The 15884-nt window shown below is 42.3% G+C and overlaps 1 protein-coding gene across 3 annotated transcripts in view; it reads right to left on the bottom strand.

Moving 5' to 3' along the window:
* SGCD (sarcoglycan delta) overlaps positions 1-15884 on the bottom strand; it is a gene marked incomplete at its 5' end in the record, with an annotated part of 1184416 nt that overhangs the window by 494823 nt on the left and 673709 nt on the right. For all 3 annotated transcript variants that reach the window (XM_082254622.1, XM_082254623.1, XM_082254621.1), the window contains one exon: positions 3683-3816. The remainder of the gene's footprint in view (positions 1-3682; positions 3817-15884) is intronic.

Raw genomic sequence — 15884 nt, 5'->3', positions numbered from 1 at the left:
ACAGCTGAAATAGCATACATTTGAGCCGTGAGTGGCCCTGTCAACATGACACAGCTTACCAAACTTTCAATGAAAATCAAAGGAGCCAGGTGGAAAATTGTCAGCCGGACAGTGACTGCTTCCTGGAGATGTAGAGTGTGTCGCTGATTCATAGTCATTCTCTGCCTCGTTGTACTGTGAGTACAGGGCACTGTAGTGATGCACCCTCTAGAGGGAGGTGCATGAGACCCTTCATTCAGAAGAAATGGGTTCATGGATACTGGCATCATTTAACCTGAAAGATTTATTAGTCCTAGATAACAAAATAGTGATTTTGCAGGGGACAGCACTGGAGAGGAGATGAGTGTAGTAGATTAGTATAGTAGTGGAAGCTGAATTTGAAATTTGTATAATTGTTGGGCTTCTTTTTCATACAAACATGGAATTGAGCTTTGAAAGGCACCCTGAATGAAAAATAAATTCTCCCAAAAATGGAAAATAAGAGAGTAAATACTCACTCTTCCTGCTGCCCACATTGTGTTAAGCAGAAATCACCGCCTGAAGTCTCTGTAACAACTGATAGAACTGGAAGTGTCAATCTTCTGAGCCCCTGCTGCACACATTGGATCCTCCTGCCAACTTATAAATAACTATTGAGTCCTGTAGTCATGTGGAGATTGGAAGAAGGAACGGCTGATCAAAACAGGGGATCAGAAGATCAATGCTCCCAGAAGTGTTCATTTCTGAAATAAAGGCCATATTTGTACATGTTTTCAGTGCATTAACTGCTCTCTCTTTTCAGTGTTTACTGCTCTCTGGGAAACATTTTTTACCTAACTTATTGTCACAGTGATGATAGGTTCACTCAACAGGAAGTGATGAAAAATCTCCAGCAAAAACTATTCTGACTCATGCACACTGGACATTATAAAAAAACCAGTAGCATTAGCTGTAGAAAGCTGTAGCTGTAGAGTGAGTTTTGCAGCGTTTTTGCAGTATCTTTTTGCAGCATTTTTTTTTAGCTTTTGCATTTTTTAGCAAAAACACTCATAAACACAGAATAGCCGCATTTTTAGGCATTTTTCAGAGTTGGGCCATTTTTACAGCTGAAAAACTCCCCTCAAACCCACTAGTTTTGGGGTTTGAACGTGCTTAAAAACGCTGATAACAGCCTATGTGTGCATGGACACATAGTATAACTTGCTGGGGAGTTTACCGACTGCAGAAAAAAATGCCTGAAGCCAAAAACAGCAGCTGTAAAAATGTCCAGTGTGAATGAGGCCTTCAAGATATGGGTGATCGATAAACCATTTGTGCTTCCTGTCCCACATAGGACTTTTGCAGAAGCTAAAACCCAGGGCACCCAGGCCCCCTGATCCCTTGGCACTGGTGATGCAATACATGTCCAAAACATTACACATAAGTCATCTTTATTTGTCCTAAATACAAATCCATCTCTGGCCTCTTTAGAGAATAGAAGACTACAATCTAATTGCACATGCACATCATTAATATAGCCTTTCCTTTGCACTCACAGATTACATGCAGATGTTGTCTGCACTGAACATGCATGCTACCGGTTCCCCCGAAATGCATGCTCCCTATCTGAAAGGTTGTGAAAGAGGCATAAGGAAAATTGGAGGCTCGGCAGTAGAAAAAAAATATGAGTGTTTAGTGGCTTTGTTGGAAATAAATATTAATTGTCCAAGACGGGTGTATATACAATAAAAAAAGCTGAATCTTTAGTACATTAAACCTAACATTATAATAAACCTGTACACACAAGCTAAATATCGGCCGAAATCAGCCGTTACAGGAGAAGCTGGCCGACTTTCGGCCAGTGTGTACAGCTGCCCGTCTGATGGAAGCTGATCTCATGACCAGCTTCTGTCAAGCATGCTTAAAAAACAGCAGCCGATTGGCATCCGAACAGCGCCAGCCAATGGCTGCAAGCGCTGGCGGTTTGTTCTGGTAGGAGGGAGGTCCCCCTGTCAGAACACAACAGCACAGTGGGGGAGATTTTTGTACTAACATGGCATGGTTAGAACAGCAACCTCTCAGTTTTTCTGTGTACTAGGCTTAACAGTTTCACTGACCCGTAACAAATATGCAACAGCTCAGAGTCAAATCAAAACTCCTGATCCATTACACATCCCATAGTCTTTCGTTTCTAATCCATTTTTGGATCAAGCAAAGGGGGGCTATGTCTATACACTGGGACCATGGAGAACAAACGTAGCCCCACTCTAACAAGAAGTCAGATCACAAAACAAAAAGGAATCTGAAGATTTAGAGAAGGCTGGCTGAGAGCAATATAAGGTATAGAAGATTTTTTTTTTCTTTTAACCACTTGCCATCCGCCCCCCGTCAAATGAGAACGGCGGGCGGGTGTCTGCGTCTGGGACGGCATCATATGACGATGCCCAGTAAAGCCGAAAACCCGCGCCTGTTCCTGGGACACAGCGCAACCCCAATCTCAGTAAAGAGCTGCGGCTCTTTATCCATGTGATTGGCTATGTCCAATCACAGCCGATCACATGTAAACAAGAAAGTGCCATTTATCGACTCTCCTTGACTCACACTGACGGAGTTTGAGGAGAGGAGAGCCTATCAGCGGCATCTCCTCACAGGGGAGACATGTAAAGGTAATCAGGGCACTGATCATCAGTGCCCTGATTACAATGCAGCCCCAAAAGTGCCCATCAGTGATGCCACGCTGTGCCCATCAGTGACACCAATCTGTACCCAACAATGACACCAGTCTGTGCCCATAAGTGAGGCCAATCTGTGCCCATAAGTGATGCCACTCTGTGCCCATCAGTGAAACCAGTCTGTGCCCATAAGTGAGGCCAATCTTTGCCCATCAGTTATGCCAATCAGTGCTGCCTTTCAGAGACCATCAGTGTCTGCATATCAGTGCCCCCCATCAGTGCTGCTCATTAGTGCCCATCAGTGCCACCCATCATTGCCCATAAGGGTTGCCTATTAGTGCCCATCAGTGCCACCTATCAGTGCCATCTATCAGTGCTCATTAGTGTTGCATATCAGTGCCACATATCAATGCCCATCAGTCCTGCATATTAGTGCCTTCGCATCAGTGCCACCCCATCAGTGCCCTTCAGTGCCACCTCATCAGTGCCCATCAGTGCAGCCTCATCAGCGCACATTAGCAAAGGAGAAAAATTATTTATTTACAAAATTTCCTGACAAAAATGAAAAAGAAATGTTTTTTTTCCTCAAAAATTTTGGTCTTTTTTCATTTTTTTTTAGCAAAAAAGAAAAAAACCCAGCGGTGATTAAATACCACCAAAAGAAAGCTCTATTTGTATGAAGAAAATGCTAAAAAATTTATTTGGGTACAGTGTTGTATAACCGCGCAATTGTTATTCAAAGTGCAACTGCACTGAAAGCTGGAAATTGGCCTGGGTAGGAAGGGGGTGAGTGCCCTGTATTGAAGTAGTTAAACCATGGTCACTTTAAGACAGCAATAGCTTTAGCCAGACTCAGTCTTGCCAATTAGAAGTTTCTCAGTCCCATCTGACTTGTTATTAATTCAAATTAGGACACAGTGGCAGTGTGATGCAGAACAGCGCCCTCTAGTAACTAGATATAAATATGGTCCCTCATGGATACATAGGGCCCAAAACTCTACGATAATGCTGCTTTTATTACACCCCAAGAGAAATGAAATAAAGAACCTTACCTTGATCAGTCCTAATCAGCTTTGGGCAGTATCCGTATCAAAGCATTGAGACACAGGAGAGATTCTGGATACTAGCAGAATTTCTGTGTAAGATGTTTTGATGTCCCTGGGGTGATGTCTGATATCTGTGCCACCTGCAAAGCAAGAGGAAATTCACTTGGATGAGCAAGATAATATTTGGGAACTAACAACTTGGAGCTTGCCCTAAGGGGAATGTTTGCTCTAGCTTGTGGGAATAAAATACCTTAGAATAAGGAAGGCATTTTTTTTCTTCTGTAACTACAAACCTGAGGGGTACAGTGCATTAGAGATTTCTTTCTTCCTAGTCCTAGATGCTTTATATGACAAAAAGAAAGCCCAGATGAGGCTTGTACATTAAACTGATACATTTGCAGACAAACCTGTCACCTCTGGACTTCAGTAAGAGCCTATATGAAGGCTGAACATTCAACCAATCCCAATTTTGCTGAGCCGGTTCTGATTTTCAGTAGCGTCTGTGCTCTAATTCATCCCAAAGGTGTTCTATCAGGTTGAGGTCAGGACTCTGTGCAGGCCAGTGAAGTTCCTCCACCCCAAACTCACTCATACATATCTTTATGGACCTTGCTATGTGCACTGGTGCGCAGTCAACAGAAAGGGCCAACCCCAAACTGTTCCCACAAAGTTGGGAGCATGAAATTGTCCAAAATGTCTTGGTATGCTGACACCTTAAGAATTCCCTTCACTGGTACTAAGGGGCTTAGCCCAACCCCTGAAAAACAACCCCATACCATAATCCCCCCTCCATCAAATGATTTGGACCAGTGCACAAAGCAAGGTCCATAAAGACATGAATGAGTTTGGGGTGGGGAACTTGACTGGCCTGCACACAGTCCTGACCTCAAGCCAACAGAACACCTTTGGAATGATACAGAGCACAGAATGTGAGCCAGACATTCTCTCCAACATCAGTGCCTAACCTCACAAATGCGCTTCTGGAAGAATGGTCAAACATTCCCATAGACACACTCCAAACCTTGTGGACAGCCTTCCCAGAAGCTGTTAAAGCTGCAAAGGGTGGACTAACTCATTATTGAACCCTATGGACTAAGACTGGGATGCCATTAATGTTCATGTGGTTGTAAAGGCAGGCATTCCAATACTTTTGGTATTTTTGGTACTTTTGGTAATATAGTGTATGTATGTATGTATGTATAGCCAAACATTTTTTTTGTTTTGTTTTAGATGGAGTTGGGAAGGGTTAAAACCACTGCCCCTTTATTATTCACTTCCTGACCCAAATACAAAAAAGGAAGGTAGAAGAAATCTCCTAAAGTGAGGGGAATTCTCCTTTTAAGCCTGGTATACACTATTCATTTTTTTTCCATTCAACCCAGAGGATTGAATGAAAAAAAAGTCAGCTCTGGTCTAAACCACAGAACTAATGATTCGACCTTAGTACAGCGATATCCCCCGCTGAGCTTTTGTGTTCTGACAGGGGGGGGCCCCCACCAGAACACTCCGGTCAGTGCTCTCAGTCATTGCCTGATCGGGAGCGGGTCGGCTGCTGGCTTTCCAGCATGCACGTCCTACAGAAGCAGGCCAAACAGCCGGCTTCTGTCGGACCGGCTGGCATTCATACAAACCGAATACTGGCCATTTTTTTAACTGGCCAATATTGAATATCCTCTCACCTTCATTCTCAGTGACAATGGCCACCAGTCAACTCGAAGGGGCCAATCTTCCTCAAAAGAGACAGCAATAAAAAATGAAAAAAACTTGATAGAGGTTCTAATCCTTAGGGCTCTTTCACACGGCTGCTCCGTGTGAGAGCTCCGCTGCGGTCCTTTTTTTTTTTTTTCACAGAGCGGATGACATTTCTGTCATCCGCTCCGTGTGTCCGCATATCATCCCATCCGTTTGCGGATGATATTAGATAGATACAACTTTATTGTCATTGCATAGTACAGGTACACAGCAACGAGATGCAGTTTGGCATCTACCAGAAGTGCAAAATGTAGCAATCGTGCAAAAGTGCAGATAATATCTAGCATATTTACAGTGCAGATAACCATCTAGCATAATTAAAAAATATATATACACAAATGAATGTGAAATATTGGGCAAAATGTACTGTAATGATAAAGATACATACAGATATAAATAGTGCAGATGTACTAAGGAGTGAAAAGATATACTATGTAGTATGTACATGTATAGTACAGAGGTTATATACAGTCTTTTGTTTGTGTTTGTTTTGTAATGATTAGCGGTGTAATGTTGAGTTCAGTAATATGATGGTGGATGGAAAAAAGCTGTCCCTGAACCTGCTGGTTCTAGTGCGCAAGTTTCTGTATCTCCTTCCTGATGGAAGGAGGTTAAACAGTTTATGACTGGGATGCGAAGAATCCTTGATGATGTTGTGAGCTCTGCGCAAACATCTGCTGTGGTGAAGGTGCTCAATGGCAGGTAATTGGGTGCCAGTGATGCGTTGAGCAGTTTTGACCACCCTTTGCAGTGCTTTACGTTCACTCACAGTGGAGCCTCCGTACCATACAGTGATGGAGTTGGTCAGGATGCTCTCAATGATGCAGCGGTAGAAGCTCGTTAAAATCCCCGGGGACAAATGAGATTTCTTGAGACTTCTCAAGAAATACAGACGTTGTTGTGCTTTTTTTACCAGAGCTGACGTGTTCAACTGCCAGGACAGATCCTCAGAGATGTGAACTCCCAGGAACTTAAAGCTGGAGACTCGCTCTACCTCGGTTCCATTGATGTTGACTGGTAGATGTCTCCTGCTGTTGGATTTCCGGAAGTCCACAATGAGCTCTTTGGTCTTTGTGGCATTGAGAGTCAGATTATTGGTGGCACACCATACTGCCAGATTACAGATCTCTTCCCTGTAGGCCGATTCCTCATTGTTTTCAATCTAGCCGACCACGGTGGTGTCATCCGCATACTTGATAAAGATGTTGGATGTATACAGAGGAGCACAATCGTGGGTGAACAGGGAGTAGAGCAGTGGGCTCAGAACACAGCCCTGCGGTATGCCAGTGTTCAGAATGAGGGTTGAGGATACCTGGTTTCCCAACCTGACAGATTGGGGTCTGTTGGTGAGAAAGTCCAGAATCCATCTGCAAATGGAGGTGCAGATACCCAGTTCCCTGAGCTTAGTGATCAGTACAGTGGGGAGGACTGTATTGAAAGCAGAGCTAAAATCAATGAACAGCATTCTAATGTATGTATTGCTCTTATCCAGGTGGGTGAGAGCAGAATGAAGAGCTGTGGAAACTGCATCCTCAGTTGACCTATTCGGGCGATAGGCATACTGGTGTGGGTCCAGTGTAGGTGGTAGGCCCGCAGTAAGGTGATCCAGGACCAGTTTCTCAAAGCATTTCATAACAATAGGGGTGAGTGCAACTGGGCGAAAGTCGTTCAAGTATTCAGCAGCTGAGTGCTTAGGCACTGGTATGATAGTAGTGGTCTTCAGGCATGTTGGTACTGTGGCTTGAGCCAGTGACAGATTGAAAATGTCAGAAAAAACATGTGCCAGTTGTCCAGCGCATGCTCTGAGAACACGTCCCGGTATGCCATCTGGGCCAGCTGCCTTACGTGCATCCACTCTGCTAAACACTGAATAGACGTCCGTTATAGAGAATGAAAGTGAGCTGTAAATAATAGCAGAGTCCATGGTTGGTGTAATATGTCCTGTGCATTGGTCAAAACGAGCAAAAAAGTGATTAAGTTCGTTCGGTTGAAAGGCACTGCTGGTTGATTGAGCTGTAGGTTTGTAGTCTGTGATTGACTGGATGCCTTTCCACATGCGTCTGGGGTCAGAGTTGTGGAAGTGCTCTTCTATGTGTAATTTGAATATGAGCTTTGCTTTCCTAATGCCCCTTTTCAGGTTGGACCTGGCTCTGTTATAGTCCTCTACACTGCCAGATTTAAAGGCAGCATCTCTTGCTTTCAACAGGAGACGGACTTCAGAGTTCATCCATGGCTTCTGGTTGGGAAACCATTTCACGTGTTTGACGGTAGTGACATTGTCAATGCACGTGTTAATATAGTCCAAAACAGATGATGTGTAAGTGTCCATGTCTGTATGAGAGTCCAGTGTAGCCTGTGAGGCAAACATGTTCCAGTCAGTATCCTGAAACTGCTGTTGTAAAGAAGAAATGGCCCCCTCTGGCCATACCTTTACTGTCCGCAGAGCTGGTTTCACACGTTTGATCAATGGTGTGTATTTGGGTAGCATGAACAAGGAGAGGTGATCAGACTGACCCAAGTGGGGGAGGGGAATGGCTGTGTATGCCCCAGGTATGTTTGTATACACCTGGTCCAGTGTTTTATCCCCTCTGGTAGAGCAGGAGACATTGCGGTGAAATTTTGGTAAAACAGATTTCAGATTGGAGTGATTGAAATCTCCAGCAACAATGTATGCGGACATAATGTAAGTCTATGGGGATTGCGGATGTCAGCGGATGACACCGCTGACATCCGATTTTCCTTCGTTTCCGTTTTTTGAACGGAGGAAAAATAGGGTTCTGTTCCGTTCCAAAAAACAGAACAGAACTGAAAGGAAGGAAATCGGATGTCAGTGGATAGTATTCCACTGACATCCGCAATGCCATTGACTTACATTATGTCCGCAAATCATCCGCAAAAAAATAGGATGATTTGCGGACATACGGAACGCTCGTGTGAAAGAGCCCTTACCCACTCGATCCAAAACTAATAAAAGGGTTTGCCTAAAGATACACTTTAAATCACACCAGCAAGGGGTATCCAGATATACATTGGGGTTGATTTACTAAAGGCAAATAGGCTGTGCATTTTGAAAAGTTCAGTTCCACTCTGCAAGTACAGTTGCTCCAGAGCTTAGTAAATGAGGCAAAGCTCATAAGATCAGCCACAAGAAGTTTACAATAAAGAGTCTACAGGATGTGCACAGCACAGGGAGTAAAACACTTGAACAAAGCAAGGTGAAAACTATTTTTTAACAAAAAATAAATAAAAAATCAAATTTTTACAGTGTTCTACAAAACTTCTCTTTTGTGAGAGTTTTTTTCTACTGTAAATACCTTTTAGTGGCTTCTAGTGGCCTTAATGTTTGAAAAGCATTGCCACCAAAATAGTTTTTTTTTTTTTGGTGGACAAAGGTAAGGTCCAATCGCCGACTGAATGTGGTATGCCAAAGGTGGTGGTTGAGAGGTAACCCTCTGGGGTCCTAGCCTCTGATTGGAAACCCACCCTGCCCTACACAAGTGGGAAACTCTGTTTTCAGTGAAGCTGATGGGACGGTATTTTGATTATGGGCGATTGTCCTTAAACAGATAAGTATCTGGCATCTTGAGTTATATGACATAGAGAATTTAACCTGCTCTTACTAGCTGTAAAAGGTTTGCACATTTGGTAGTTTACCTGCATACATATCACTATCTGACTCAAAATAAGAAGCCTTGTTGTTCTGAAAGCATTCACCCAAAGCAAGATTACAAAAAAACACACACTGTAGTGTGTGCTACAAGCACATGGCAGTATGGCCTGAGTCTGCCATGCTGGAGCCCAGAAGGTGATATCTGACTACAGAAATTATAATCAAACCAAAAATTGGGTCAAATACCAAAATAGAGATAACTAATGTTAAACCAACTAATTAAAGAAAAATAGTTTTTAGTCATGAATTTAGTTAAAGGTTCAGTCAAGTGAAAACTGATAGTTTAGCTATGGGTATACATAACTGGTAAAAAAAAAAAATCCTGCACTAAACTTGTAAATCTCTGTGGCACCATATGTAGGCTATTCTTTTACAATTTCCAAACTCCAACAGGGAGGCTTGGCCGACCATAGAAAAAGTGAATTTGCTTGATTCCCCACAGATAAGCCTCGTACACACGCATCGATTATTGGCCGGGAATTTTCGGCTAACGTCCGATCGGCCGATTTTCGGCTTGTTAGTATGATGCTTCCGACAACCGACTCCGACTTTTCGGCCGAAAAAAATCTGGTGTGCAGGCTATAAAAATTTTGTTGTCAACACAACGGCCGATTTTCCGTCAGTCAGTACAGATTTCGGCAGACAAAAATCTGATGAGCAAGACTGGGCATGCTCAGAGAAGAAAAAACACACGGAAAGTAAACCAGCACATGACATCACTTCTGAAGTAGATTTTTGTTGGCCGAGAAAATGTATGTGCAGTCTAGGCACATTCCAACCAACAAAACACCACTCTGGACAAAAGTTGGACGATCGGTCGGCCGATAATCGTTGCGTGTGTACGAGGCATTGGTGTTGACAGGGGAATCCCTCCTGTGGAGCCATTGTGTTCTCCTGGCCGGGAAAAGACAGTGATTATTGCTAGTGGCTATACCAGCCGCTGGCAAAATTTACATGTAAAATCCGTCAGGGTGGTTGCTGGGTGATCGAAAAATCAACTTGGCTACATTCAGCCTGCCCATACATGGTTAGAATATCGGTCAGTTCCTGCTGTCTATGACCGGCTTTACTCTGATATTATATTAATAGCCGACTTGGGTGAGCAGACTTGGGAACTCATATCCACAAAAATAAAACAATAAAAGCATAAAAAGCTGCCATTATTGACTAACGGGAATTATTGACTAATGCGGGAAAGCCCTCTGTAATCTCCAAAATGACTTTTCCGGAGGTTACACATAGCTATTAGCAATTTTCCTTCTTGCCTCTTGTGAAAGCACTGGGCCAATCATGAGACATCTAGTGCTGTCACACGGGAGAGAGGCAGTGCTGGAAATTTCTCTTTACTCCCAATGGTTAAAAAAAGTGAGATTGGTGAGAGGAAAGGTGAGTATGGACAAAGGAAGTTTGTTTTTTTATTACCAGCAGAACTGAAATGCTTCTAAACATTAGCACATCAAATATTTTTACAAAGTCATCCATAAGACATATTTATTCCACAGTTAATCTTGTGACAGTCAATCTCTGCCCTGCTGTAAACAGCTTGAAATAAATCCAGCATTCCAAAGATCATATGGTTTTTTAAAGTCCGCTCAGACATAGTCTAATTTGTTTTTTTCAGCACTCATTCCATCTCATTGTAATTTATGACTCTGCCTGGGGCCGGGTGCAACATACTATCAATGAATGAAACATCATTGTCTCGCTGATAATTGGCGATATCCCAGCATTCAGTGCCAACACTTTGTAGAGCTGCTCCCAGCTATATAACTTGCAGTAGATTTATCAGAGAGTTCACCGAATCCCGAAAGAAGGATTTTAAAGATAAAAACAATGTTCAAAACCTATTTCTGACCCTGCTCTGTTATAGCATGAGTTCCCCCCTATCCTGCCCCTTTTGATCCCTTGGGGGTAGAAACAATGTGGTGGTTCAATGTCCTCTGTAAAGTGTTGCAGTAAAGTGGCATGGTATAAGAATGAGTACAACAAATAAAAAAAAGAACACATCAGAGTGCAAAAAAGAGTTCGTTTTAGAACACTTTTTGAAGTGAATAAACCTGGTATGAACTTTGGCGATTACTAAATTACAATTTGAAAATGCATAGAAAGAAGCTACCATCTATAAAATGTTAGGTCTACAGATACAGGCATTTAAAAACATAAACCTTTTCCTGTAAAAAGTCAAGCTTGGCTCCATCACCTTCTACTTAAGCCTTTTATTGGTTATTCATGTGATAGGTAGCCAAACAGAGCATTATGGAAGAATGAAATGCATGGGCAGGGCCAAACTTTGTTGGTAACATTTGCAAGGGAATTTTTTTCTTCATATGGACTTTACATAGTCCTCCATTAGCCTCATTATTTGATATTTTTTTCACACAAAAAAAAAATAAACACACAGTGAGAAAAAAATAAAATGTAAAGTTGCCATGCACAAATAGATATCGAATACACCAGTGACAGCTGCAGTCCAGCACTAAGTCCAGGAGCTAAACAGATGAGCGCCTGGGCTTCTGTTTCTGCTTTTTAGTGTTTCATAGGAGCACTAGCAGCAGGTATTCTGCAGATTATCTCTCAACCCTGGGCAAGCCTCTATCATCTTAGCTCCCTGGTCAAGAGAGGCTCGGAGTTAAAAAAAGAAGTGCATGGACGGAGGATCGGCATGACAGGGGGTTAAAGGGTCTAGGGAACTATGAGTTTAGGTCTCTAGAGGGAATCAAGTTACCAAAAATAGTGATTGGGTAAATGTTTTGGGAAGGGGTGGAGCTGCGGGGGGGTGGTGAGGCTGAGTGGGGGTAGGGTCTCCAGTCGGAAGAGGGACCAGCAGGGGACCTCCCGCTCGCCCTGGTATTTCATTTCTGGTAGGCAAATTATTACGTTTGGGTTGTTAGGGACAATTTTGTCAAGCAGCTGGCGGGGTGCAAGGTCCTTGTAGGTTACTGTGGGCACCAAAAAAATAATTGGTAGGGACCCGTCTGAGGTACGGCTCCCAGTTGTGCTAGTGGAGGTATCTGCGGCTGGTTTTCTCCGAGTCGGTGGTGTTGCGGCTGGAGGCCTGTTAAGTAGGTTACAGGTATTTTTCTTGTGAGTAATGCCCACTAGGACCTTGAGGCTCCAGTTACACTGTATTTACCTGGTATTTAAGTTATGTTTTTTGTTTATGTGTTATTTATTACTTTGGCTAATAAAAGGCTGCTTTGGCCATTAACTCCACCTGGTTATCAGTGTGATTATTGAAGGTGTTGGAGAGTATGGTACAGGTCAAAGCGGAAGGACAAGACGTCTTTAGTACTCTAGTCAAGCCATTTCCACTTCCGGCATGCAGTAACAGACTCAACATGTATCAGCAGGGTTAGGACAGACAGATTTTGCTGTGCAGGGATCAGACTGCCTACTTGCTGCTAAGGGGTTGTCTGACAGAGGTCTGGGTGGTGTAACACGTACCTAAATCAGCCTTTCTCAACTTTTTTTTTCCCACAGAAGAAACCAGCCTTTAAATAATTTTCCGATCTTAAGGAACCCCTGCTAAAAATCATTCATTGTGGTCAGTGGGAAGAATGTCCTTTACATTGTTGGCCATTGAGAAAGATGCCCCGCTTACACTTATATTTAAAAAGGGATCAAAGTCTTTACCAAGTAACTACAGACCTGTTAGTTTACCTTCTTTAGTCTGGAAGATACTGGAGTGTTTAAAAAAAAAAGACCACATAAATGAGTTCTTGCTAGAAAAAAATTTTTTAACAACAAACAGTATGGATTCATGAAAGACAGAAATTGTCAAACAAATCTGATTTCTTTTTATACGAAGGTAAGTTAAATCTTAGACAAAGGAGTGGTTGCGGACGTGGTATACTCGGATTTTGCAAAAGCGTTTGACCCCATTACCCACACACGGCTAATGTGTAAGGTAAAGTCTACCGGCTTGGAAAAATCAGTTTGTAAATGGAGAGAAAACTGGCTAAAAGATCGTATTCAGAGAGTATTGGTTAATGATTCTCACTCTGAATGTTCTAAAGTTTTCAGTGGTGCTTTTTAATACCTTTATCAATGATATAGGGTCTGGGATTAAAACTACCACTTCAGTCTTTGCAGATGACACCAAGCTTTGCAGTGGAATAACTTCTTTACAGGATGTCTCCAACTTACAAGCCAACCTCAATGCACTGTTTAATTGGGCAACTATGTGGCAAATGAGGTTTAATGTTGATAAATGTAAAGTTATGCACTTGGGGGCTAAGAATATGCATGCATCCTACATACTAGGAGGAGAATAACTGGGGGAGTCAATGATGGAGAAGGATCTGGGTGTTCTGGAAGATCATAGACTTAATATTGGCATGCAATGCCAAGCAGCGGTTTCTAAAGCTAGCAAAATACTTTGTATTAGGGTAGGTATAGACTCCAGAGAGAGATATCATTTTGGCCCTGTACAAATCATGAGTAAGACCTCTTCTGGAATACGCAGTTCAATTTTGGGCACCAGTTCACGAAAAGAATATTGGGAAACTAGAGAAAGTGCAGAGAAGAGCAACCAAACTGGTAAGAGGCATGGAGGAGCTCAGCTATGAGGAAAGATTAAAGGAACTGAATTTATTCTCTCTTGAAAAAAGGAGATTAAGGGGGGATATGATCAACATGTATAAATACATAAGGGGTCCATATAATTAACTTGGTGTTGAGTGATTCACTTTAACCACTTTACCACCGGAGGATTTTGCTGTCTTACGTCCAGGCCACTTTTTGCAATTCGGCACTGTGCAAATTTAACTGACAATTGCGCGGTCATGCAATGCCGTACCCAAACGAAATTTATGTACTTTTTTTTCCCCACAAACAGAGCTTTCTTTTGGTGGTATTTGATCACCTGTGCGATTTTCATTTTTTGCGAAATTAATAAAAAAAAGCGACAATTTTGAAAAAATAACAATATTTTTCTACTTTGACAGTTAAAAAATATCCAATATATTAATATTTTGTCATATATTTAGGCCAAAATGTATTTAGCTACATGTCTTTGACAAAAAAAATTCTCAATGAGCGTATTTTTAACCGCTTTAAGACCGGAAGATTTTACCCCATTCCTGACCAGGCTATATTTTGCAATTCGCCGCTGTGTTATTTTAATGGACAATTGCGCGGTCGTGCGACGCTGTACCCAAATTAAATTTATGTCCTTTTTTCCCCCACAAATAGAGCTTTCTTTTGGTGGTATTTGATCACCTGTGCGATTTTTACTTTTTGCGCTATAAACAAAAAAAGAGCGACAATTTTGAAAAAATAACAATATTTTTCAAATTTTTTTATATGAAATTCCCCCAAAAAAATTTAAAAATCTAAATTTTTTTAACATTTTAGGCCAATTTGTTTTCTGCTACATATTTTTGGTAAGAAAAAATCGCAATAAGCGTATTTTGATTGGTTTGCGCAAAAGTTATCGCAGCTACCAACTAAGGGAAATGTATGTCATATTTTTTTTTTTTTAACTAGTAATGGCGGCGATCTGCTATTTTTTTGCGGGACTGCGATATTGCGGCGGACAGATCGGACCCTTGACTGACATTTTTGACACTTTTGGGGGTACCAGTGACATTACTACAGTAATCAGTGCTATAAATATGCACTGTTACTGTAAAACTGACACTGGCAGGGAAGGGGTTAACTTTTATTGGTGATCAAAGGGTTAATGAATGCCTGGTGCTTACTAACGTGTGTGGGGGGAGGGCACTAAGTGACACAGGCACAGATTGCAGGTTCAGCTATGCTGAATCCTGAAATCTGACCCTGCCTGTCACTTAGGAGATCCGCCCGCATTGTTTACAAAAGCGGGCGGATCTCCACACTCGATCCCCGACGATCAGGGAAGAGCGGCGGTGATCACCGCCGCTCCTCCCCTGGCCCGACTCCCGCTGTGACTGAAAACAGCGGGAGCGAGCCTCCGGCGGCGCGCGTGCGCCGCCCACAAGGGGAGGAGTCCAGCGACGTAGGTCTACGTCGCTGGACAATATCGAGCCACTTTGCCGCAGTATGGTCAACGTGACCGGTCGGCAAGTGGTTAAGGTCATCACAGAGGACAAGTGGGAACTCTTTATGTCTAGAGGAAAAGAGATTTAATCTCCAAATATGGAAAGGTCACTTCACAGTAAGAGCTGTAAAAATGTGGAATAGACTCCCTCCAGAGGTGGTTCTGACCAGCTCAGTAGATTGTTTTAAAAAAGTCCTGGATTCTTTCCTAGATAGACATAATATAACTGGATACTAATATTTATAGGTAAAGTTGATCCAGGGAGGTCTTACTCATGATTTTGCTTCTTGGGGGATCAGGAAGGATTTTTTTTTCTCCCACTGGAGAAAACAGGGTTATGCTTTTTTGGGGGGTTTTCTGCCTTCCTCTGGGACAACTGTTAGTATAGGATTGTGTTTATAAGATTGTATCATTTTTTTTTTTCCTTCTATTGGTTGAACTGGATGGACTTGTGTCTTTTTTCGACCAGACTAACTATGTAAAAGCGGTGTTCAAAATGCTCCCCTGTATTTACTAAGTTGACCACCGTTGCTCTAAATAGTACATTTATTTTTTTTCTTGCCTATGTTAATCAATGAGTGGTTTTTGGTTTCTATTTTCGTGAAATTTAATTTGTGAATAAATCAATTTATCAAAAATGACTATGCTCATCTCTTCTCATTACATATGCAGGCTCCATTTCCTGCTTTGAAGTACTACACAGTGATTTGGTTTACTGCTCCTTCTAACAAAGCAAGTATCAGTCAACTAACTGAAAACAATGC

This window comes from Pelophylax lessonae, assembly GCF_965119305.1.
Source record: "Pelophylax lessonae genome assembly, chromosome: 4".
In the NCBI taxonomy this organism is placed as follows: domain Eukaryota; kingdom Metazoa; phylum Chordata; class Amphibia; order Anura; family Ranidae; genus Pelophylax; species Pelophylax lessonae.
The sequence above is the reverse complement of the archived record's forward strand: the minus strand, read 5'-3'. Positions and strand labels throughout refer to the sequence as shown.